Here is a 26,559-nt window from a genome sequence, read left to right as displayed (position 1 = left end):
CACACACAGCAACAACCCACACACACACACATCAACAACAACCCACACACACAGCAACAACAACAACAACCCACACACGCACACGACAACAACAACCCACACACACACACATCAACAACAACCCACACACACAGCAACAACAACAACAACCCACACACACACAGCAACAACAACAACAACCCACACACGCACACGACAACAACAACCCACACACACACACATCAACAACAACCCACACACACAGCAACAACAACAACAACCCACACACGCACACGACAACAACAACCCACACACACACACATCAACAACAACCCACACACACAGCAACAACAACAACAACCCACACACACACAGCAACAACAACAACAACCCACACACACACAGCAACAACAACAACAACCCACACACGCACACGACAACAACAACCCACACACACACAGCAACAACAACCCACACACACAGCAACAACAACAACAACCCACACACGCACACGACAACAACAACCCACACACGCACACAACAACAACAACCCACACACACAGCAACAACAACAACAACCCACACACGCACACGACAACAACAACCCACACACGCACACAACAACAACAACCCACACACGCACACAACAACAACAACCCACACACACAGCAACAACAACAACAACCCACACACACACACGACAACAACAACCCACGCGCACACACGACATCAACAACAGCCGGCGTTCGCCACTAAGTGGTGGCGACGCCACCGCAACACTCGTGCCAGGCTAGGTGCCCCTTGAGGCCGTCACGTGAAGTGTGGGGTGCTCTCACTGCTGTCAGGAGGTCACGGGACAGACCCCAGGAGGTGCCACGGGCTGACTGAGATGATTGGAAGGGCTACCACCTGTGCTCACCACTGTGCCAACTTTCTGCGATTTATCCACCGGGCTCTCCGCTCGTTGTTGTGAGCGTCGCTACTCTGCTCTCCGCTATTGTTGTTGGGCGACTCCCTCCAACTGCTCAGCAGCGTACTTAACGAGTCTCCTCCACAGAGGCCGATCTTGACACCACTGGTACCGCTCATCGGCCACTCACCTCTTCTCTAGCCCGTGCCGCGCCCGTTTAGCCCCCTCGATCCGGCCGAACAGAAGTTGCTTGGGCATGCGGTGGCTGGGCGTGCGGTGGCTGGGCGTGCGGTGGCTGGGCGTACGGTGGCTGGGCATGCGGTGGCTGGGCATGCGGTGGCTGGGCATGCGGTGGCTGGGCATGCGGTGGCTGGGCGTATGGGCTAAATGACCAGGCCAGTAGCCGCAGGCTTACTTGTACACATACGGACGTACATACACGTGCATGCATACTCGATATTTTTTTGCAAACTTAAATAATTTACAGCGGGATGGAGCGCACACACATACACACATACATATACAGTACACACACACACACACAACAACAACCGCCATTCGCCACTAAGTGGCGGTGACGTCACCACGACGCTTGTGCCAGGCTATGTGCACCTTGAGGCCACGTGAAGTGTCGAACGCCCGCTGGAAGGAGGTCAGGGGGCAGACCCAGGTGCAACGGGTCGACTGACTGAGATGACTGTCTGTTGCACCACCTGTGCCCCCTACTGTGCCAACTTGCCACACATATACACACACGCTCCCCACACAGACACACACATCCTCACAACAAAGACAAATATTCCTCGTGTAGCCTTAACAGACTGTTGGGGCAAGTGCTGTCAACGAGCACCTATTAAGGCCGGAACGGAATACGAGGAGGTGGTTGGATAGCACCACGCCCGGCCGCCTTTGTCTTCCCTAAGTGGCGATGTGTACACACCACACCAGGTACTCATTTGAGGCTGAGTCGACCGGTTCAGATAATCGTCACTGGTGTTGGTGGCCGTGAGCGGGAATCGAAGCCGGTTTTGTAGCGCAGCGCGCTAACCGCTGTACTACCGCTCCCATCACTCGCACACAATCACACACACACCCTCACAAACAAATCACACACACACACCCTCGCAAACAATTCACACAAACCCTCACAAACAAATCACACAGACACCCTCACAAACAAATCACACACACTTCCTCACAAACAAATCACACACACACACTCCCTCACAAATCACACGCGCACACATCCTCACAATCACACACACACACATCCTCACGATCACACACACACACACATCCTCACAATAACACACACACATCCTCACACACACACATCCTACAATCACACACATCCTACAATCACACACACATCCTCACAATCACACACACACACATCCTCACAATCACACATACACATCCTGACGCACACATCCTACAATTACACACACACTTCCTCACACACACATCCTACAATCACACACACACTTCCTCACACATACACATCCTACAATCACACACACAACACACATCCTCACACACACACATCCTACAATCACACACACACACATCCTCACACACACACATCCTACAATCACACACACACACACACATCCTCACACACACACATCCTACAATCACACACACACACATCCTCACACAATGTCGGAAATGACGCTTTCACGGCTGAGCAAGATTCGCGCTCGGGAAGAGTCGCAAGCGACGGGCGGAGGAGCTCCGTTTTGTTGGAAGCGCCCGCGCGGCCGTGCGCGTGTTGGGTTATCAGCCCCCGGGGGGGGGGGGGGGGGGGACGGCTCCAGGGCATAGAATAATAATAATGCATCCTACAGCTTGCTTCGAAGATGGTAATCAAAGCTATTTCCAAAGGAAGCAGATTTGATAAGATCACGCTGCCGTGCCTAAAATCACATTTCCTGGCCAGCCCGTCGCAAGATCTGCCTTTAACTTGATTCCCCCGCCCCCCACTCCTCACCCTCCCCGCATCCTCACCCGCGCACCCCTCGCAAAACCGCCCGCGTTCTCCCTTCGCTCTCCCTCACTCTCTCCCTTCGCTCGCGCTCGCTCGCTCTCTCGCTCTCTTGCTCGCTCTCTCGCTCGCTCTCTCTCTCTCCCTCGCTCTCTCCCTCGCTCGCGCTCTCTCGCTCGCTCGCTCTCTCGCCGGATCTCTTTGTTCGGCAGCATTCATTACAGAGCGGCAAATCAGGGTGCAGCCTTCAGATTTCATCACCACGGACAGCTCCCGAGCCGAGCTCTCTCCCTCTCCCTTCATCCACCCACACACGCTCCCCCCTCCCAACCTCTCCTCCATCCTCTCCCCTCCCATGCCTTGTCATCTGCCTGCTCCCCTCCCTCCCCTCCCCCCACCACGCCGTGCCACGCGCCACGCCACGCCCGCCCAGTGCAGGCTATTAATAGCCGATGTCCTACATCAGTAACGTTGTAACATCACTCGCGCCACCACCACCACCATCATCAACAACGACAACATCGCGGGGATGTGGACTGCATCGGTAATACCCCGAGCAAAATGACGGTACCATAACCACCACCACCCCCACCATTGTTACCGACCGTCAACATCAACATCCAGATCACTGCCTCCATTGCTGACATGAACACCAACAACAACAACGACGGCCGCCACCCGCCACTGAGCGGTGGTGACGTCACCAGAGCGCTTGTGCCAGGCTAGGTGCACCCTGAGGCCTGAAGCGTGGAAGGCTCGCTGCTGTCAGGAGGTCACTGGGACAGCCCCAGGTGACGTGGGCTAACTGACCGAGATGACTGACAGATGCACCACGATCACATCTTCATCATCGACAACATCACCCCCGACACCAACTGCCTCTACCACCATCACCCATTATCAACATCATTATCATCAGAATCAACAAGGGCAGCAGCAGCTGCTTCAGCTGCTGCTGCTGTGTCTGTTTGTGTGATGACGTCACGCGGTTACGAGGCCGTGCGGGATGAATTGGAAACGCGGAGGGCAGCAAAGGGCAGTTGGCGCCCGGGTCAACTCACCCGTCGACGCGCTCACACCGTCATGGTAGTGGTGCAGTATACACACTGTATAGTATACACACACAGTGTGTATACTATACACTGTGTGTGCAGTATACACACTGTATAGTATACACACACAGTGTGCAGTATACACACACAGTGTGTATACTGCACACACTGTGTGCAGTATACACACACAGTGTGCAGTATACACACACAGTGTGTATACTGCACACACTGTGTGCAGTATACACACACAGTGTGTGTATACTGCACACAGTGTGTGTAGTATACTACACACAGTGTGTAGTATACACACTGTGTGTGTGTATACTACACACTGTGTGTGTAGTATACACACACTGTGTGTGTGTATACTGCACACTGTGTGTGTAGTATACACACACAGTGTGTATACTACACACTGTGTGTGTAGTATACACACACTGTGTGTGTAGTATACACACACAGAGTGTGTATACTACACACTGTGTGTGTAGTATACACACTGTGTGTGTAGTATACACACTGTGTGTGTATAGTATACACACACAGTGTGTATACTATACACACTGTGTGTGTATAGTATACACACACAGTGTGTATACTATACACACTGTGTGTGTATAGTATACACACACAGTGTGCAGTATACACACTGTGTGTGTATACTGCACACTGTGTGTGCAGTATACACACTGTGTGTGTAGTATACACACACAGTGTGTATACTACACACACAGTGTGTAGTATACACACTGTGTGTATACTACACACTGTGTGTGCAGTATACACACTGTGTGTGTAGTATACACACACAGTGTGTATACTACACACTGTGTGTGCAGTATACACACTGTGTGTGTAGTATACACACACAGTGTGTATACTACACACTGTGTGTGTAGTATACACACTGTGTGTGTAGTATACACACTGTGTGTATACTACACACTGTGTGTGCAGTATACACACTGTGTGTGTAGTATACACACACAGTGTGTATACTACACACTGTGTGTGCAGTATACACACTGTGTGTGTAGTATACACACTGTGTGTATACTACACACTGTGTGTGCAGTATACACACTGTGTGTATACTGCACACACTGTGTGTGCAATATACACACTGTGTGTGTAGTATACACACTGTGTGTGCAGTATACACACAGTGTGTATACTGCACACACAGTGTGTAGTATACACACAGTGTGTATACTACACACTGTGTGTGCAGTATACACACTGTGTGTGTAGTATACACACTGTGTGTATACTACACACACTGTGTGTGCAGTATACACACTGTGTGTATACTGCACACTGTGTGTGTAGTATACACACTGTGTGTGTAGTATACACACTGTGTGTGCAGTATACACACTGTGTGTGTAGTATACACACTGTGTGTGTAGTATACACACAGTGGTGCAGTATACACACTGTGTGTGTAGTATACACACTGTGTGTGTAGTATACACACTGTGTGTGCAGTATACACACTGTGTGTGTAGTATACACACTGTGTGTGTATACTACACACACAGTGTGTATACTGCACCACTGTGTGTGCAGTATACACACTGTGTGTGTAGTATACACACACAGTGTGTATACTACACACACAGTGTGTAGTATACACACTGTGTGTATACTACACACTGTGTGTGTAGTATACACACTGTGTGTGTAGTATACACACAGTGGTGCAGTATACACACTGTGTGTGTAGTATACACACTGTGTGTATACTACACACACAGTGTGTATACTGCACACACAGTGTGTAGTATACACACAGTGTGTATACTACACACACAGTGTGTATACTACACACACAGTGTGTGTAGTATACACACTGTGTGTGTATACTACACACACAGTGTGTATACTGCACACACAGTGTGTAGTATACACACAGTGTGTATACTACACACACAGTGTGTATACTACACACACAGTGTGTAGTATACACACACAGTGTGTATACTGCACACACAGTGTGCAGTATACACACACAGTGTGTATACTGCCTACTACACACACAGTGTGTATACTACACACACAGTGTGTAGTATACACACTGTGTGTGTATACTACACACACAGTGTGTATACTGCACACACAGTGTGTGTAGTATACACACAGTGGTGCAGTATACACACTGTGTGTGTAGTATACACACAGTGGTGCAGTATACACACTGTGTGTGTAGTATACACACTGTGTGTGTAGTATACACACAGTGTGTGCAGTATACACACTGTGTGTGTAGTATACACACTGTGTGTGTAGTATACACACAGTGGTGCAGTATACACACTGTGTGTGTAGTATACACACTGTGTGTGTAGTATACACACAGTGTGTGCAGTATACACACTGTGTGTGTAGTATACACACAGTGGTGCAGTATACACACTGTGTGTGTAGTATACACACTGTGTGTGTAGTATACACACTGTGTGTGCAGTATACACACTGTGTGTGTAGTATACACACTGTGTGTGCAGTATACACACTGTGTGTGTAGTATACACACAGTGGTGCAGTATACACACTGTGTGTGCAGTATACACACTGTGTGTGTAGTATACACACAGTGGTGCAGTATACACACTGTGTGTGTAGTATACACACTGTGTGTGTAGTATACACACAGTGGTGCAGTATACACACTGTGTGTGCAGTATACACACTGTGTGTGTAGTATACACACAGTGGTGCAGTATACACACTGTGTGTGCAGTATACACACTGTGTGTGTAGTATACACACTGTGTGTGTAGTATACACACAGTGGTGCAGTATACACACTGTGTGTGCAGTATACACACTGTGTGTGTAGTATACACACAGTGGTGCAGTATACACACTGTGTGTGCAGTATACATACTGTGTGTGCAGTATACACACTGTGTGTGTAGTATACACACAGTGGTGCAGTATACACACTGTGTGTGTGCAGTATACACACTGTGTGTGTAGTATACACACTGTGTGTGCAGTATACATACTGTGTGTGTAGTATACACACTGTGTGTGCAGTATACACACTGTGTGTGCAGTTTACACACTGTGTGTGTATAGTATACACACTGTGTGTGCAGTATACACACTGTGTGTGTAGTATACACACTGTGTGTGCCGTATACACACTGTGTGTGTAGTATACACACTGTGTGTGTATACTACACACACTGTGTGTGCCGTATACACACTGTGTGTGTAGTATACACACTGTGTGTGTATACTACACACACTGTGTGTGCCGTATACACACTGTGTGTGCAGTATACACACTGTGTGTGCAGTATACACACTGTGTGTGCAGTATACACACTGTGTGTGCAGTATACACACTGCGTGTGCAGTATACACACTGTGTGTGTAGTATAAACACTGTGTGTGTATACTACACACAATCATACAGTCCACACTGTGTGTGTGGTATACACACAATCATACAGTCCACATTGAGTGTGTAGTATGCACAAAATCATACAGTCCACACAGTGTGTGTAGTATACACACAATCATACAGTCCACACTGTGTGTAGTATACACACACTCATACAGTCCACACTGTGTGTGTAGTATACACAAAATCATACAGTCCACACTGAGTGTGTAGTATACACACAACAATACAGTCCACACTGTGTGTGTAGTATACACACAATCATACAGTCCACACTGTGTGTGTAGTATACACACAACCATACCGTCCACACTGTGTGTGTAGTATAACACAATCATACAGTCCACACTGAGTGTGTAGTATACACACAATCATACAGTCCACACTGTGTGTGTAGTATACACACAATCATACAGTCCACACTGTGTGTGTAGTATACACACAATCATACAGTCCACACTGTGTGTGTAGTATACACACAATCATACAGTCCACACTGTGTGTGTAGTATACACACAACCATACAGTCCACACTGTGTTTGTAGTATACACACAACCATACAGTCCACACTGTGTGTGTAGTTGCTCAGCACCCGCGCGGCCAAAAGGATCCACAGAAGACGAGCGGCCAGCAACAAACAGCGCGTTCAAAATGTCAAGCGGCCAGCTGCGTGTTAATGCTTTGCGTGTATGAGTGTGTGTGTGATTGTGGGTATGCATGCGTGTGTGTGAGTGATTGTGTGTGTGCGCGTGTGTGAGTACGTGTGTGTGAGTGTATGTGCGCGTTTGCGTGTGTCTGTGTAAGTGTGCGACCGACTTCGCACGGACCTCAAAACGTCTTCACGTTGCCGAGCTGAAACTTTGTTACCTTGTGGCCTCAAATAACCCGAGCTAGGGAGCGAGGGAGGTGTCGCGCTCAAGGCATCGGAGTATCGCGAGAGCGCGCGAGGGTGAGCGAGATCTCAACAGCAAGATCGTGAAGTGCCACAAAAACCACAGCGACAACACGAGGGGTGCGGATCGTCGATAGGGGCAGCCCGTCCTCGGGGTCATGTGACACTTCACCTGACTCTCACAACACAATGTCTCACCAGACACTCACCACTCAGCCGGCACACTCACCACTTAGACCGATACGACTCACCACTCAGCCGGCACACTCACCACTTAGACCGATACGACTCACCACTCAGCCGGCACACTCACCACTTAGACCGATACGACTCACCAGCTATCATCACCATCACGATCGTTGCAACCCTGAGCGCCGAATGAATGAACGCACCGTGCAAGGAGAGAGAGAGAGAGAGAGCGAGGGAGGGAGGGAGGCGTGCGACGTGAGACACACAGAGCGGCTGTCATTCGCGACCCCTGCGCGTCACGCCAACCCAACAACTCCAGCCCGCCCGGCGCGACTAGCACCGACCGCGAGGCTGTCCGTGGGTAGCGGCGCATAGCCCCCCCCCACCATCGCACCGGTAGCAGTCGCAGCAGTCGCAGTAGCAGCAGCAGGAGGAAGGGCAGCCCCCCGAGTTCACGCGCGAATCGCACCGAGGGGACAGCGCCGCGAGGCGAGGAGGCAGCGACCCCCGGTCCCGAGCCGGGTCACTTACCGCGTCTCCGGCGGCGGCGGTGGCGGCGCTCGTTCGCTCGCGTCCTCTCCTCCTGGACGCCCCCCCCCCCCAACACCCCTCCGCCCCCCCCCCCCGGCCGTTCCCTGTCCTCCTCACGCCCCCACCACCCTCCCCCCACCACCACCACCCTTCTTCTCGTCCCCTCTGGCTCACAAACGCGACGCGGCCGCTGAGCGATGTCACTCCATCCCGAGGCCGACGACGCGCGATTGAGAGGCGGAAAGCGCGGCCGGCGAGCCGACGACTCCCCGCTGCTCACGCGCTGCCGCTGCCGCCGCTTCTGCCGCTACGCACACGCGCGCGCTGCTCGCTGCCGCTACGCACACGCGCGCACGCCCTCGACTGGAGGTGCGGTGGCGAGCGAGCGAGCGTGCGCGTGTGTGCGCGTGTGTGTGTGTGCGTGCGGTTGGATGGGGTGGTGCATCGGAGAAAGTGGGTAGAGGGAGGTGGTGGTGGTTGGGTGGGGGATGTTGGGGGTGTTGTTGTTGTTGTTGGCGGTGGTTGCGGTGGTGGTGGTGGGGAGAGGACTCTCGCTTTGTGCGTCGTCCCCTCCCGTGGCCCTCCCCTCCCTCCCCTCCCCGCCCCCCCAGGCTCCCGCTCCCCAGCGCCACGCACGCACACGCACGGCATAGCACACGCACGCACACACGCACACACACGCACACATGTGCACTTGAGCTCCGCGTATGATTGGCAGAGAGATGGAGGGAGGCAGAGCTGAAGGCCATGGCAACAACACTCACGCACGCACACAGACGCACGCACTCACGCACACATTAAAACACACACGCACTGACACACATACGAACGCATGCACGCATTCACGCATTCACGCACACATGCACACGCGGACGCACTAACACATGCACGCACTCACACACACACAGGCGCATGTACAAAGGCACGCACTCACGTGCACACTAACACATGCACACACGCACTTACGCACACACTAATAGACGCACGCCCCTACGGACACATTAACACACGAACTCACGCACACACGCAAGGGGACAATGCACGTATTTGTACGTATGTATCACATGCGCTTTAAAATTAAATATTTAAACACGCCTGACGTTGGCGAGTGATGTGTACAATACGGGGGGGGGGGGTTAGCGCACTGCGCCGGGAATCATTTTAGTTAAATTCCCGGCCACGGCTAACATCAGTGGCGAGTGCCATTTGACCCAGCTGAGTACACCCCCAGACCACTCTTCACTACGCCACCGCCTCGCACTGCCTGCAGTAGGAAGCTGCACTGACCAGCACGGTGAAGTAATGTCAAACAGCATCCCACGATCGACAAAGGTGGCGTGGGTGAATGAGGCCGTCACTCACTAACAATGCAAGGGCCGTACAATATTATCATCATGATCATTAATATCCATATATATCCACGAAATACATATATTCAGTAGCCATGTATAATGTAACATATTGAGAGAGAGAGAAAGTACATGTACGTATATATATAGAGAGATATATTCCAGTTTCTATTTGAAGAAGAGAAGAAGCCGTCATCACTTCCTGTGACCTCGCGCACGCGCGACCAGTCCACGCGCGCGACCTGACATCCACGCGCGCGCCCTTGCTGACGACAATGACGATCCCGCTACTTCTGGCTGCTGATGATGATGATGCTGCTGATACTGATGCTGCTGGCTGCTGCTGATGATGCTGCTGCTGATGATGCTGCTGATACTGATACTTCTGGCTGCTGCTGCTGCTGCTGATGATGCTGATACTGCAGCTGATGCTACTGATGCTGCTCGCTGTCGCCGTTATCGTCATCGCCATCACTAGTGTAAGATTGTTATTGTTGTAGCCATCAAAGCTCCCTGATCTGTGACACGAGACACAGGCCACTCGCTCACCACAGCCACGCTCATCCATCCTCCGCCGCTATCTACGGTCGCCCCCATTCCCCTCCCCCACGTCCCCCCTACCCCCCTCCATCACTCATGCAAATAAAAACGAAAGCTGCTTTTTTATAATAATTATTATTTTTACTTCTGCGCGACAGATGGCCTGGTGGGTTGTTCGCCGTGTACGCCAGCGAGGGGTGATCGCTTCTCCCCAGCGCCTCCCCCCCTCCCCCCCCCCACCACCACCACCCGCCACCACCACCACCACCCCGCCACCACCACCACCACCACCCGCCACCACGAAGCAACCGCGCGCTCACTCGCGAGGTGCCCGGACAGGGCGGGGCACAGAGGACGCCGCGGGAGGAGAGCGGGACTCCTCGTGGACTCACTCACTGACTCGCTCACTGGCTCGCTCGCGGGGTCACTCACTGACTCACTCACTGACTCACTCACTGGCTCGCTCGCGGGGTCACTCGCGGGGTCACTCACTGACTCCTCGTGGACTCACTCACTGACTCGCTCACTGGCTCACTCACTGGCTCGCTCGCGGGGTCACTCGCGGGGTCACTCACTGACTCACTCACTGACTCACTCACTGGCTCGCTCGCGGGGTCACTCGCGGGGTCACTCACGGGGGTCACTCACTGGCTCGCTCGCGGGGTCACTCACGGGGGTCACTCACTGACTCGCTCACTGGCTCACTCACTGATTCACTCGCGGGGTCACTCGCGGGGTCACTCGCGGGGTCACTGTCGCATCACCTCTCTCGACTCTCTTCCCGAGCTGATGCACGCCTGCAGAGATGCACATGCGCCCTCGTGTTGAGTCAGAGCGAGCACCCATTTCATTAAGCGCCGTTGGTTAAAGGACACTGGTGCATCGCGTGAGCACAGTGTAACAAGCGGATTTATGAACACCGTGTCCCTATGGTTCATAGCGGCCCATTAATAATGACGGGGTGAGTGTGTGCGAGTGATTGTGTGTGTAGTTGTGTGGCTGAGTCGACCTAGGGGAGTTCCAGGACCGGTTCAGATAGAATCGTCACTGGTGTTGGCTTGGGGCGGGAATCTAACCCGGGTTCATAGCGCAGCGCGCTAACCGCGACACTACCGCTCGACTCAGCGTCAAATGAGTACCTGGTGCGGTGTGTAAACATCGCCACTGGGGAGACAAAGGCGGTGGTGCTGGCCACCCACCCTCTCGTGTACCGTTCCAGCCTTCATAGATGCTCGCTAACAGCACTTGCCCCTACAGTCTGTTAAGGCTACACGGGGGTCTTTGTCGTTGTGTGAGAGATTGTGCTGCGCGCTGCTACCTTGAACATGTTGGCCAATTCCTCTTCGGATAATCCCTCGTGTACACACGAAGGGATGACACTCAAATCTCTGCGCAGATGAGTTAGTTTTCCAACTTGCTGTACTGCCATCAGCTGCTCTTCTTGCAGCCGAGCGAGGTTCGCACTTTTGTAGATCTTTAGGCGATCCACCAACCAAAGCGGGAAGGCAGCAGCAGCAGCAGGTCCTGAGTCGGCGCTAACAATTGCCCAAGCTCCGCGGTTCCCAATATATTTAGATGCAATCGGACAATTCACGAGGGTTTTATACACCGGAGCACCCGGATAAAAGCCACAACACTCTATCTCATCCACAGATGGAGCAGATGGACGTTGGCCCACACTTCTCCCGTCAAAGCCAGGGTTACGGCACCTCCTTCGGCGCCCCACTGGGAAGAAACGACCGCAACAACGTGCGTGTGATCCACCATCCCCTTCGCTGCCTACTGCACACACAGTGTGTATACTGCACACACAGTGTGTATACTGCACACACATCCCCAGTCGTCCGCGCTTTCCACCACTCCCTGTCCCTGTTGCAGCCCAGGCTCCGAGACCGCTCAGCTCTGCTGCCCGTCTCTGTCTGCCCGTCACTCTCCGCTCTCTCCAGGACACCGCAGCGACTGTGCTGCCCCGTCTCTCCCCGCCCCTCTCACGGCCCCTCGAGTCCCGCGCGGCGGCCGCGCTTCACGTGGCCGCTCGTCACAGACATCGACTCACACGCGGGGCCCGGACGCGGCCCGCGAGTCTGTGGTGTGTGTCTGGGTGTGAGTCTGGGTGTGAGTCTGTGGTGTGAGTCTGGGTGTGAGTCTGGGTGTGAGTCTGTGGTGTGAGTCTGGGTGTGAGTCTGTGGTGTGAGTCTGGGTGTGAGTCTGTGGTGTGAGTCTGTGGTGTGTGTCTGGGTGTGAGTCTGGGTGTGAGTCTGTGGTGTGAGTCTGTGGTGTGAGTCTGGGTGTGAGTCTGGGTGTGAGTCTGGGTGTGAGTCTGGGTGTGAGTCTGTGGTGTGAGTCTGTGGTGTGTGTCTGGGTGTGAGTCTGGGTGTGAGTCTGTGGTGTGAGTCTGTGGTGTGAGTCTGGGTGTGAGTCTGGGTGTGAGTCTGGGTGTGAGTCTGTGGTGTGAGTCTGTGGTGTGAGTCTGGGTGTGAGTCTGGGTGTGAGTCTGTGGTGTGAGTCTGTGGTGTGAGTCTGGGTGTGAGTGGGTGTGAGTCTGGGTGTGAGTCTGTGGTGTGAGTCTGTGGTGTGAGTCTGGGTGTGAGTCTGGGTGTGAGTCTGTGGTGTGAGTCTGTGGTGTGAGTCTGGGTGTGAGTCTAGGTGTGAGTCTGGGTGTTGTCGGCTGCTTCGCGAGGGTAGTGAAGAAGATGGACGAGGTTGCATCTGTGTGTGTGTCTCTCTGCCTGTGAGCCCGTGTCGCTGTGTCTCTGTCTCGCTGTGTCTCTGTGTGTGTCTGTCTCGCGGTGTCTCTGTGTGTGTCTGTCTCGCGGTGTCTCTGTGTGTGTCTGTCTCGCGGTGTCTCTGTGTGTGTCTGTCTCGCGGTGTCTCTGCGTGTCTGTCTCGCGGTGTCTCTGTGTGTGTCTGTCTCGCTGTGTCTCTGTGTGTGTCTGTGTCTGTCTCACTGCGTCGTTCTCTCGGTTAACTCAGAGCTCAAATGAGTACCTGGTGCGGTGTGCAGACAACATCGCTAGTTGGGAGACAAAGGTGGCCGCGCGTGGTGCTGGCCACCTATCTCCTCAAGTGCTTTGCCGGCCTTTATAGGTGCTCGCTAACAGCACTTGCCCTTACACTCTGTAAAGGCTATACGGTGGATCTTTGTCTTGTTCTCTCTGTGTCAGTCTCTCTGTGTGCCTCTGTCCCTATGTTGTCTGTCTCTCTGCGGGAATCTGTATCTCTCAGTTCCTCCGTGTCTGCCTCCATGCGTGTTTGTCTCTCGTTGTCCCTGTACACAAGTCTCTGTGTCTGTCTGTGCACGCGACGCGGGTAGCCGGGTTCACAGCGCAGTGCGCTAACCGCTGCGCCACCGCTCTGCTTCGCGTAGCTGCAGGCGTGGCCAGGTGCTCGTTTGAAGCGATAATCGACTTCGGGGCGCTGCAACAAGAACGAGCACGTCCATCGACAATTGGCCACTGACTGATGTAAGCGGTGGCCACGACAATTGAACTCAGGTGTGCCAGTGTTGTTGGTGTTGCATCGTGTCCAACGACTGCGCCACCGCTCCACCCGATGTTTCACTCACGTTCATGTATGGTGACGGGGGAGGGCTAAAATCTTCCCCCCACTATCTTTGTCTCCCTACGGCGGAGAGCGCTACAGCTGTTCCGACCCCCCCCCCCCCCAGCTCAACACCCCCTCCCCACTCTCGCTATCCCACGTGAGCAATCACAGAACAAAAACGCGGAGATTTACCGCTCGCGTCCACAGCTGGTGCGGTGCGCGCTGCGGAGCTTCCAAAAGCCGGCGTCGATTTCACATAGGCAGTTGATTGTTGTACAGCCATTTAATCACTCACTCTTTATAACACTCACTCACCCTTTCACTCACCCTGTCACTCACTCTTAGCCACTCACTCAGCCACTCACTCGTTAAACACTCACTCACCCTGCCGCTCACTCAACCACTCACTCATAACACTCACTCACCCTGTCACTCACTCTAAGCCACTCACTCAGCCACTCACCGTTAAACACTCACTCACCCTGCCACTCACTCAAGCACTCACTCATTATAACACTCATTCACCCTGTCACTCACTCTAACCCACTCACTCAACCACTCACTCATTATAACACTCACTCAACCTGTCACTCACCCTGTCACTCACTCTAAGCCACTCACTCAGCCACTCACTCGTTAAACACTCACCCTGTCACTCACTCAATCACTCACTCATTATAACACTCACTCACCCTGTCACTCACTCTAACCCACTCACTCAACCACTCACTCATTATAACACTCACTCACCCTGTCACTCACTCAACCACTCATTCACTCACCCTGTCACTCACTCTAAGCCACTCACTCAACCACTCACTCGTAATAACACTCAATCACCCTGTCACTCACTCTAACCCACTCACTCAACCACTCACTCATTATAACACTCATTCACCCTGTCACTCACTCTAACCCACTCACTCAACCACTCACTCATTATAACACTCACTCACCCTGTCACTCACCCTGTCACTCACTCTAAGCCACTCACTCAGCCACTCACTCGTTAAACACTCACCCTGTCACTCACTCAACCACTCACTCACTCACTCAACCTGTCACTCACTCTAAGCCACTCACTCAACCACTCACTTGTAATAACACTCACCCACCCTGTCACTCACTCAACCAGTCACTCACTGACTCAATCACTCACCCTGTCACTCACTCAACCAGTCACTCACTGACTCAACCAATCACTCATCCTGTCACTCACTCACTCACTGACTCCTCAACCAATCACTCATCCTGTCACTCACTCACTCACTCACTCTCCCACTGACTCCTCGACCAATCACTCATCCTGTCACTCACTCACTCACCGACTCAACCAATCACTCATCATGTCACTCACTCACTCACTCACCCGCTCACCACACCGCAGGTCACCTCGCTCTCTCTTCCCGCACACCGCTCCACTATGGAATTATCTCCCTTCCATCATCATCGTCGACTCTTTTCTCTTAATAACAAACTCGCTCAAATTCAAGACACGAGTTACGCTCTCGTATCTATCACAACGTGAGTGGTGAGTGCTGTTTGTTGCTGACCGTTTGGTGTTTTGGGACCATGTTTGCTCAGCCAGTCTTTTTTCTTTCACAAAGATAAAAAAAAACAGCAGCAGCAACACCACATAGCGAGAGAGTGAGAGCGAGAGAGAGCTAGAGAGTGAGTGAGAGCGAGAGAGCGTGAGAGAGAGAGTGAGAGCTCTGATTAAACCCCATCAATTATGAACCAATAGCTGCGTATCCCATCACATGCCCGGGGTCGATCAGCTGCCGATACCCCTGCAGCGGGATAATCAGAAAAATGAGTGAATTCGTTATCGACCCATATGGCCTCTACTGCGCTCCTCTGTAATAGGCCTGCAGAAGCTTGCTGGGGACACTCACACGAGGCATGACTCAGGACGATGTGTCCATTGCCTCCTGAACTGCGCTGTTTTAGCGGAGATATCGGGCGGGGGGGGGGGGGGGCTCGTGATGAGACGCCGCACTCACTGCGCGGTCTGCTACGGTGAAGCGAGGGTACGTGAGTTGGAGACGTTTCATCTCCCAGGAGTTGCCTTACTGCGGAGAGTCACAAGGCTCGTTTCTTCAGGAGGGTCCTGCCAAGTGTTGTACTGCAGTAAGAGGGGGCGATGTTACTGCTGCTGCTGCTGTGTGATCCCCATTGAGTGATGTGTAGGAGGGAATTTATTAGCATTGCGATGTTTTTGTCGATACCAATTACATTGTGTGTGTGTGCGCGTTTTAGCTTTGGGAGGAAATCGGAGAAACTAGAGGAACCCATGCAGAACAGGGGGAGACAATACAAACGCCACACAGCAAAGGCGCCTTGGTGGGGAATCGAACCCGGGTGTCCTTGTTGCGAGGCACGAGTGTCCGCACCGCGCCGTGGCCCTGCAGTTTAATGACTGGGTGCCGCACCCACACACTGCGCGCGCCGGATGATTGCTAAACACGCCCCCACCCCTCTCCGTAAAATACGGAGCGTCGATTAGCAGTGAGTGACTGCGTTGAGTTTTGTGATGTTGCGTCGAGCTGGGGCACATATCTCAAAGCTCCACGCACGGCCGTCTTCCTCTCAAATGTTGATCGTAATCATCGACGATCTATCGACTGCTGGGTGAAGGCTTCCCCGCCACCCCTCACGCTCTCGCGGTGGAATACATCCACGCAGCCCCCCGCTCACACGTTCTGGTCTCGTCACAGAAACGTCAAAATCGTTAAGCTCAGAGTGTTGCTGGGACGCAGTCGATATGCTCAGCAGGCTGACGGGGTTTTTTTCACCTCGTGATTAATATTAAAGGGATGATTGCAATTATTTACAAGAGACGTTCTTATCTGGACCAAAATATACTCGGAAAAAAACCGATAACACGGAGAGCAAACACGTTGACATAGAAATGCACGCACACACACTCACAACACTCTCACACACACACACATTCTCTCTCTAACACACACACAGTCTCTCTCTCACACGCACACACACAAAGATGCCCCGTATAGCCTTACCATTATTTTGGGGCAAGTGCTGTTAGCGAGCACCTATGTAGGCACCTCCGATTAGCACGGTTGGCTACGTACGGTGCGAACGAAATTCCACATACATACAAGGCCGGCACGACACCCGACGGGGTGGTGGGTGGTCAGCACCACGCTCAGCTACACACAACCAGACACACATGCACACAGACACACGCACACAGACACACGCACACAGACACACACGCACACAGACACGCGCACACAGACACGCGCACACAGACACACGCACACAGACACACGCACACAGACACACACGCTCGCTCGCTCACACACAGCCTCTATATATTCCGTAAGCCTTCACTCGGCTTGTGATATTGAGATGGCAGCAGCAACAGCTGCTGCTGCTGCTGTTGTTGTTGACTCCCCACACTCGGAGCGGGAGTGCGGGCCTCGTGCTGCGCGCGCGCTCACGTCCGCCAGCAGCCTTCATCTCGAGTCCAGCACCGGGCCATCTCCGACCGGTGCTGAGCCTCCCACCCCTAAGTCGACTCAGCCGTTGTTGGGCACCCTAGCCGCTGCGGCTGTCTAAACATCAACACTCGGGAGACAAAGGCAGCCGGGCGTGGTGTTGGCCACCCCACTCCCTTGTGTTGCACGGTTGGTCGACGTACGGCGCGAAAGAAGTTCTACATAAATAAGGTGGTCGCTAACAGCACTTGCCCCAGCTGTCTGTTAAAGGCTATAGTAGACGGGGGAGGGGGGCTTTGTCTTTACATTACAGTGTAAGTGCCAGACAGGGGAGACAAAGGCAAATAGAATAAAAACACCGCGCCAACAGGTGACGCGATGCTTGCGCAGGTGCACACACACACACGCACACACGCAGGTGCACACACACACACACCACACACGCACACGCAGGTGCACACACACACACGCACACACGCACACGCAGGTGCACACACACACACACCACACACGCACACGCAGGTGCACACACACACACCACACACACACACGCAGGTGCACACACACCACACACACACGCGTAGGTACACACACACACACACCACCCACACACACGCAGGTGCACACACACCACACACACACGCGTAGGTACACACACACACACACACCACCCACACACACGCAGGTGCACACACACCACACACACACGCGTAGGTACACACACACACACACACGCAGGTGCACACACACACACCACACACGCACACGCAGGTGCACACACACACACACACCACACACACACACCACACACACGGGGACGCACGCTGGAAAACAAAAAGCAGCAGCAGCAGCAGCCAACCCCTCACGCTTGAGAGAGAGGGGGGGGGGGGAGGGAGGGGGGCAGCTTCCACCTGTAACGCCACTGACTCTGGATCAGCTGCTGCGTGTCGCTGTAACGCGATCGTTATGAGTAAAGAGACAGAGGGGTTTGGTGATGACTGTTCCTCCTGCTGCTGCCGCTGCGTTGGCAGTGGTGGTGCACAAGCACAGCCAACAAAATACAAACAACTCAGCCTGCTCCGTGTCAATGCGAGACGGCGCGAGTTCAGTGCCCCTCCATTGAGGCGGTGGCGAGGGCGGGGTCACGTGCTCGCACGAGGATACGTCTCGCAATGCCATGCGCACTGCAGCATTGTGCGATTTGATGTTTAATACCAGCGCGTCGATTTAGAAGTTGTGATAGACTTACGTGATTGATGGAGCTGTGTCTGTTACCCACTAATTACTAATCGCATGATCCCACTGTGCATAAAGAACCACTGCGCTTGGCGTGATCAGCCTCGTCCCTATGCAGTGCTGTGGGAACTGTCGACGTGACAGGCAAGGACTCTCTCTTTACGATATGGGGGGCCCGGATGTGATACTGGACGTCGAAACGGGTCCAGATGTTTGCCTGTACCGAACCATTGCTGCTGAAACTGTGCACCGCAAGGGGTCGTGCGGCTGATGTGATGTGTTAAAGACACTTGTCACGTGGAGCCAGGGAGTTGTGGATGAGACATGTTGTTGGCTACACTACGTACGTCTGGAGTCTTTGGGATGCCAGAGAAGCAACCGGTAAAAATGCGGTCATTTTCTTCGGGATAGGAATCGAAAACAGTTCAGAAAGTCAGGAAACCGGTAACCGTTTCCAGTGAAATTTTCCTAACGAATGCACTGATACATATTTTTGGGTCTATCGGTAAAGTTACCTAGATAGGTTCAAATACAATTATTAGGAAGACGACCGCTTGTTGCGATCGAAACGTCGTCGTTTTTCTATTATTTTTGATTATTTTCTTTGAACCTATCTACGCGACCTTACCGAAAGACCCAATAATATGAATTCCTGCAGCCACGAAAGCTCCAAGTCAAGATTTGCACCGACACATACAACAACACATCTGTTGTTTTCGACTGCCGCGCCGGGAGATGGAATCGAGGCGGCGCCCTCTGAGTGCGGCGTGCTGCCGGCCACCGCGTGTCGCGCGTGTCACCAGACGTGTCCCTGTGCGCCGCAGACTGGTCACCAATGTAGAGCGGGTGTTTCTCCAAGCGGTTACCGGTAATGCACTAAAAACCCTCCGATTATCAGCACTGGGGAGACAAAGACGGCCGGGCGTGGTGCTATTGGCCAACTCTGACGTATTCCGTGCTGGTATTTATTTTGCTGCTCGTTAACAGCACTTGCCCCAACAGTCTGGTCGAGGCTATACGGGGGATCTTCGCCTTTGTTTGTCTTGCGCTCCAGTGACGTGTACCACAGGAGTCAGTGATGCCAAAGGTCACAGACACCCATGGACGATAGCGACCCCACGCCGAGAGACGAGAGAGAGACGAGAAAGAGACGAGAGAGAGACGAGAGTGAGAGAGTATGATCTCTCTTTCTCCCCCCGCCCGGGAGTCGTACGCGGAGTGGGACGCTGGCTATGACACTTGAACGCTCTAGAGCCATGCTCCGATGCCCTTATGCCACGCGGTAGGATATGCATCACAGTGTCCGTGCTCGTGTGCGTGATGCGTCTCGATCTACGCATGGACTTATGTAGTCATCAAACCGTTACTGAGCACAGGTACAGCGGCCCAATACATGTCAGACGGTCAGTGACAAACGGCACTATTCTCGACGTTGAATAAATAAAGAGTTTACAAGGTTATTATGATTGTAAGAGCTTTAGGGGGACGACAATGATGATGATGATGATGAGAAGAGGGGATTTCACAGTGGAACGGTGCCAGCGAAGACGCAAAGAGATGGGAGAGGTGACCTGCAGTGTGGCGGGTGGGAGACCGAGTGTGTTGTTGTGACCTGCAGTCTGCTGGTGGTGGGTGAACACAGTTTGGTGGTGGTGGCGATGGTGATGGTTGAACACAGTCTGGAGGTAGTGGTGGTGGAACACAGTGTGGTGGTGGTTGAACACAGTGTGGTGGTGGTTGAACACAGTGTGGTGGTGGTGGTGGTTGAACACAGTGTGGTGGTGGTGGTGATGGTGGTGATGGTGGTTGAACACTGTGGTGGTGATGGTGGTTGAACACAGTGTGGTGGTGGTGGAAGACAGTGTGGTGGTGGTGGTTGAACACAGTGTGGTGGTGGTGGTTGAACACAGTGTGGTGGTGGTGGTGGTGGTTGAGCAGAGTGTGGTGGTGGTGATGGTGGTGGTTGAGCAGAGTGTGGTGGTGGTTGAGCAGAGTGTGGTGGTTGTGGTGATGGTGGTGATGGTGGTTGAACACAGTGTGGTGGTGGTGGTGATGGTGGTTGAACACAGTGTGGTGGTGGTGATGGTGGTGATGGTGGTTGAACACAATGTGTTGGTAGTGGTGGTGGTTGAACACAGTGTGGATCAGACGAGACAGTGTCCGGTAGAACTTAACACGAGTGGACGAATCGATTAGTAAAATTCGAGGCAACGAAGACCATTGTAGCAGCGATGGGGGGGGGGGGGGGGGGGGGCGACTGACCGCCGGTGAGCGAGTGGCTGGAGGGAATCGGTGAGCGAGTGGCTGGAGGGAATCGGTGAGCGAGTGGCTGGAGGGAATCGGTGAGCGAGTGGCTGGAGGGAATCGGTGAGCGAGTGGCTGGAAGGAATCGGTGAGCGAGTGGCTGGAGAGAATCGGTGAGCGAGTGGCTGGAGGGAATCGGTGAGCGAGTGGCTGGAGGGAATCGCTGAGCGAGTGGCTGGAGGGAATCGCTGAGCGAGTGGCTGGAGGGAATCGGTGAGCGAGTGGCTGGAGGGAATCGGTGAGCGAGTGGCTGGAGGGAATCGGTGAGCGAGTGGCTGGAGGGAATCGGTGAGCGAGTGGCTGGAGGGAATCGGTGAGCGAGTGGCTGGAGGGAATCGGTGAGCGAGTGGCTGGAGGGAATCGGTGAGCGAGTGGCTGGAGGGAATCGGTGAGCGAGTGGCTGGAGGGAATCGGTGAGCGAGTGGCTGGAGGGAATCGGTGAGCGAGTGGCTGGAGGGAATCGGTGAGCGAGTGGCTGGAGGGAATCGGTGAGCGAGTGGCTGGAGGGAATCGGTGAGCGAGTGGCTGGAGGGAATCGGTGAGCGAGTGGCTGGAGGGAATCGGTGAGCGCCGGATCATCCATCGACCTGGTCACTCGGGTGCCGTTTGTCGCTGTCCGCTCGGCGTCTGGGACCTGCGTGGACGACGCGCACGACGCCTCGTCCAACCAGAACGGCGCTCGCATCTCCACGGGGATAGCGACCCAACCTCCCCCTGCCCCCTGATTGTCGCGGTCGACCCCGGAGTTGACAGCTGCTACGTTTACAGCGGGTCAGCGGAGGTCTCTCGCACGGGGTTCGGCTCGGTCAGCGCGAGGCGACGTCGACCGCATTACCGCGCCACCCCCCACCACCCACTCACACCCCGCCCCCCCCGCCCCCCCCCGCGGGGCACGACCGCCGTCGTCAGGACACTGACCCCCGTTAATCAGCGCTAATTGCTGTGCCTCTCGCTGACATCGCCTGCGGTGCCGGATGAGAGGAGGAGTGGCGGCGGCGGCGCGAAGTGGAAACGCAGCCGAGGTTTGTCTCTGCCGCGCGTTCATCGACGCGTCTCTCCCTCCCCGTCTCCTTCTCTCCGAGTCCCTATCGGGTGCCGCGGTGGCGAGGAGATGTTAACTACCTCGCCTGGTACACAGGAGCTCGTGAATCCCGACCCTGGCGCCTGCTGCTGTATATTTGGAGTTTGCGTGTCTCTCTCTCGCCGCCGTCGCGTGGACTTTTCTCCGGGTCCTCCGGTTGTTTCCCCTCCACGTTTAGCATCAGCATCACGCGTTTAGAGTATTTGGCCGCTATAACATTTCCACGTGATGACAAGCCACCTCGCTGAGCTACCCAATGTGGCCAGGTAGCTCATGAAAAAAGATCTTGGTAGCTCTGTGACCCTCACCTGGTAAATACAAACAATAGTTTAGTTCTCAGTGGCCCTTACCTGGTAAACACAAACAATAGTTTAGTTCTTAGTGGCCCTTACCTGATAAATACAAACAATAGTTTAGTTCTCAGTGGCCCTCACCTGGTAAATACAAACAATAGTTTAGTTCTCAGTGGCCCTTACCTGATAAATACAAACAATAGTTTAGTTCTCAGTGGCCCTCACCTGGTAAATACAAACAATAGTTTAGTTCTCAGTGGCCCTTACCTGATAAATACAAACAATAGTTTAGTTCTCAGTGGCCCTCACCTGGTAAATACAAACAATAGTTTAGTTCTCAGTGGCCCTTACCTGATAAATACAAACAATAGTTTAGTTCTCAGTGGCCCTTACCTGGTAAACACAAACAATAGTTTAGTTATCAGTGGCGCTTACCTGGTAAATACAAACAATAGTTTACAGAGAATCAGAGCCGTGCCATCTCAGCATGGAGCGTCCTCTTGGGCGAGTGTACACCCCCCCCCCTCGTGGCTGCCACTCCGGCACGAGTCTCGACTCTGGACCGCGAGGCGTCGTTCCGTTCCCGTGGCCAGGGCTGCTCTCGCTCCTACCGCTCCCGTGTCTGTGCGAGTGCTGCACCACCGATGTTGGGATTCCTAATTTGAGAGCGGACCTCTTGGTTACACGCCTGACGATGCTGGTGTAATCTCCAGCGATACGTCGTACATATAAAACGAAACGTGCGACTGCTTCTCACCATTCCTCCTCGGCCACCTCGGGTGTTGCTTATTAAACCAAATCACGTGGGGAAACACGTGCTGCCCGTGACGTCACAACCTGCCTTGATTGGCTCTGTCGGGTGGTGGGGGGCTATCATGTAACAATGCCATTGTACAACCACGCGATAGCTCTCACGCAGAACAAACCAATCAGGAACCAGCGAAAGTGGTGTCGCTCACGGGCACGTGTTCTCCTTCGTTGAGCGCGAGCGAGGCCGATTCAGTACAATTAATGAATTCATGTAAATCGCATTACACACTCCACCTGACGACAGGAAGACGGTGGTAGCGCGTGGCGGGGAGTGGGGGGCGAGAAAGGTGATGATGGCGTTTAGAATGCCGCGCATGATCCCTGCCAAGGTGCACCCCGCTCCGTGACAAAGTGAAAATTGCGTGTTACACTCCTCGAGTCTATGATAATCATCATCAGAACGATGATGATATGATGATGTCACGTGTACGGAAACTCGCCCCCCCCCCATCTTCCTCTTCCCATCCTACAGCCCCCCCCCACGCCTCGCCCTGCGCCTCCCCAGATGTTTCCACCTCGGTGCACAAACCGCGAACCGCATAGGGCTCGAATTTCAACGGCCGCCCTGATTAATGAAGCGGTGTGTGCGCATTAAGCGTCACGATCTGCTTCACTCGCTCGCTCACTCACTCACGGTCCACGTTAAAGATCAAGTGACGTCGTTCGCAAGAGCAGGCCAGAGCGTGCCGGCGTCAGGGTCCAATATTTGTCATCACACAGAGCAGCAGCGACGTCGCCTCCCAGGGTCCTGCTGCCGCTGCTACACTGATGTTTTACTTGCAAGACGTCTTCAGCCGATTACTGACGAGTCGTGTTTATTCTTCACGTGGGCAGGAGGAAACTGCAACACCCGGAGACAACCCACGCCTTGCGCGAGGGGGCAACGTTCTATCCCCGCACAGAGGGAGATCAGTCCCCTTGCCGTGCCGCCTTCTCCTGGCGAGCCAGGGTGCGGCTCCTACTGGACGCCCACCCACGTGGTAGGAAGGGAGTTCCACAGCGACGTATGTGCGGTGATCCACCAACCCTCGCTGTTGCCTCCACGGCGCTCGACAAACATCCCTCGCGCAGCCTGAACAAGACTGTTGGGGCCGTTAGCGAGTAGCAGCACCTATGAAGGCCAGAATGGCACACGAGAGGGTGGGTGGCTAGAACCACGCCCGACCGCCTTTGTATTCCCAGTGGCGATGTTTAGAGACCACACCAGGCACTCATTTGAGTCTGAGTCGACCTATGTGAGGCCCAGGACTGATGCAGGTAATTATCTTCACTGGTGCTGGTGGCAGTGAGCAGGAATCGAACCCGGATCGCCGGGTTCATAGCGCAGCGCGCTTTCCACTACACTACCACTCCCCATTAACGCACACACAGACACACACAGACACACACAGAGACACACAGAAACACACACAGACACACACAGACACACACGGAGACCTAAATCATCCGCCAAATTATACAGTACTTAGCGTTGCTGGTTGCTACGCACATGGCGCAATTAATTAATTTCCGTGGAGTGCGAATTGGCCCTCTCCCCATGGGCTCCAGCACTAGGGCGCTTGTGTGATGGGATAGGGGGAGCGGTGGTGCAGTGGTTTGCGCGCTGCGCTACCAACACGGCGACCCGATTTTGATTCCCGCTCGCACTTACGATATCCTTAGCAGCGATTATCTCAAACGAGTCTGCGTCTCCCCCTAGGTAAACTCGGCCTCAAATGGGTGCCTGTAAAATAAACATTGGCATTGGAGCGACAAAGGTGCCTGGGTGTGAATGGTACTGGCCAACCGGCTTCAACACCGCTGACGAATATCGGAACCGGTCCTGGGCATCCCCTAGGTCGACTCAGCCGTAAATGAGTACCTAGTGCAAGTGTGTAAAAGATCAGCACTGGGGAGACAAAGACGGCCGAGCGTATGCCTGCTTTCGTAGGTGCTCGCTAACAGGAGTTGCTCCAGCAGCCTGCTAAAGGCTATACGGGGAATCTTTGTCTTTGTGTTAGAATGGGGGGGGGGGGGGGGGGGGTTCGTGAATGGTGCGGGTGGGGGTGACGATGCATCCCCGCTGGCACGTGGTCTGCTCTGCTACGAGCCAGCTTCTGTTATCATTGCTAAGCAGGCATCGCTCCCACACCGTGCGTTTGCATTCGTGGGGGGGAGGCGGTGGATGCAAGGGGCGGATGGGGGCCTCTGTTGGTAGAGGAGGCTGCTTGTGGCTGATATGACAGCCAAGTGGCCGCGTCGTGCAGCGACAGGCCGCGCGACACGGCGATGAACGACACCACACGCAGCCGCGCCAACAACACGACTCTCGCGACATTCACATCATTGATTATTCTTTTGTAAGCGGAGAATATTTGCTGGGGGGCGGGGTGGAAATAGCTCTGACAATTCCCGGTGACTCCGGCGAAGGTCCGGTGACGTGGCCCTGCGGTAGCGCCGCTCGCGGCTCTGCTGTTGAAAAGGGTTCCGCGGTTCGAATCGAGCAGCCGCCCTGGTTATCGCTGCAGGTGTGTAACGCTTACAATATATATGTAGACCCCGCGTAGTCTGCTTCGACAAGTATTTATCCTGTCACTGACAGCATCCTAACCGAACTAATCAACTGGTAGCAGTAACACGTTGTGTCTAACTGCGAGCATCAGCCAGCTCAGCTGATCACGTGCCTGCTCGGGCATGGCTTCATCACGGGGCGATGCATTGCCCCGCAGAAGCGCGAACCGAAAAGGTGTGCGCTTCGAAGCCAGCGGCCGTCTGCTATTCGCAAGAGTGGGCCATTGTGTGCTGGCGACATGGTAACTTTTTGTAGAAATGTGGCAGTCACACCGCAAATGTCCTCAACTGGGATCACACAGCAGCAGCAGCAGCAGCGGCATAAACATCGCCCCCTACTGTGAGAGCTTGGCAAGGCCCTCCTGGATAAAGAGCCTTGAGACTCAGCGGGCTTTCCTGTGTAAACAAACGGAACAATATTAAACAATACGTCTTG

The 26,559-nt window shown here is 53.8% G+C and overlaps 1 protein-coding gene across 6 annotated transcripts in view; it reads right to left on the bottom strand.

Annotated features, from left to right (window-relative positions):
* Positions 1-26,559, bottom strand: part of LOC133344089 (myelin transcription factor 1-like protein) — a 132,346-nt gene that overhangs the window by 98,801 nt on the left and 6,986 nt on the right. For 3 of the 6 annotated variants that reach the window (XM_061554038.1, XM_061554042.1, XM_061554043.1), the window contains exon 1: positions 8,954-9,024. The exons of 1 other annotated variant lie outside the window; for it this stretch is intronic. The gene's annotated coding sequence lies outside the window, so the exon portion shown is untranslated. Of the gene's footprint in view, positions 1-8,568; positions 8,663-8,816; positions 8,933-8,953; positions 9,025-26,559 lie in introns of those variants that run through there. 2 more of the 6 variants (XM_061554041.1, XM_061554040.1) reach the window with 2 other exon arrangements.

Source organism: Lethenteron reissneri, chromosome 19 (genome assembly GCF_015708825.2).
Source record: "Lethenteron reissneri isolate LAM-NWPU_2019-01 chromosome 19, ASM1570882v1, whole genome shotgun sequence".
In the NCBI taxonomy this organism is placed as follows: Eukaryota; Metazoa; Chordata; class Hyperoartia; order Petromyzontiformes; family Petromyzontidae; genus Lethenteron; species Lethenteron reissneri.
Note: the sequence above shows the minus strand (reverse complement) of the source record. Positions and strands in the feature narration are given on the sequence as shown.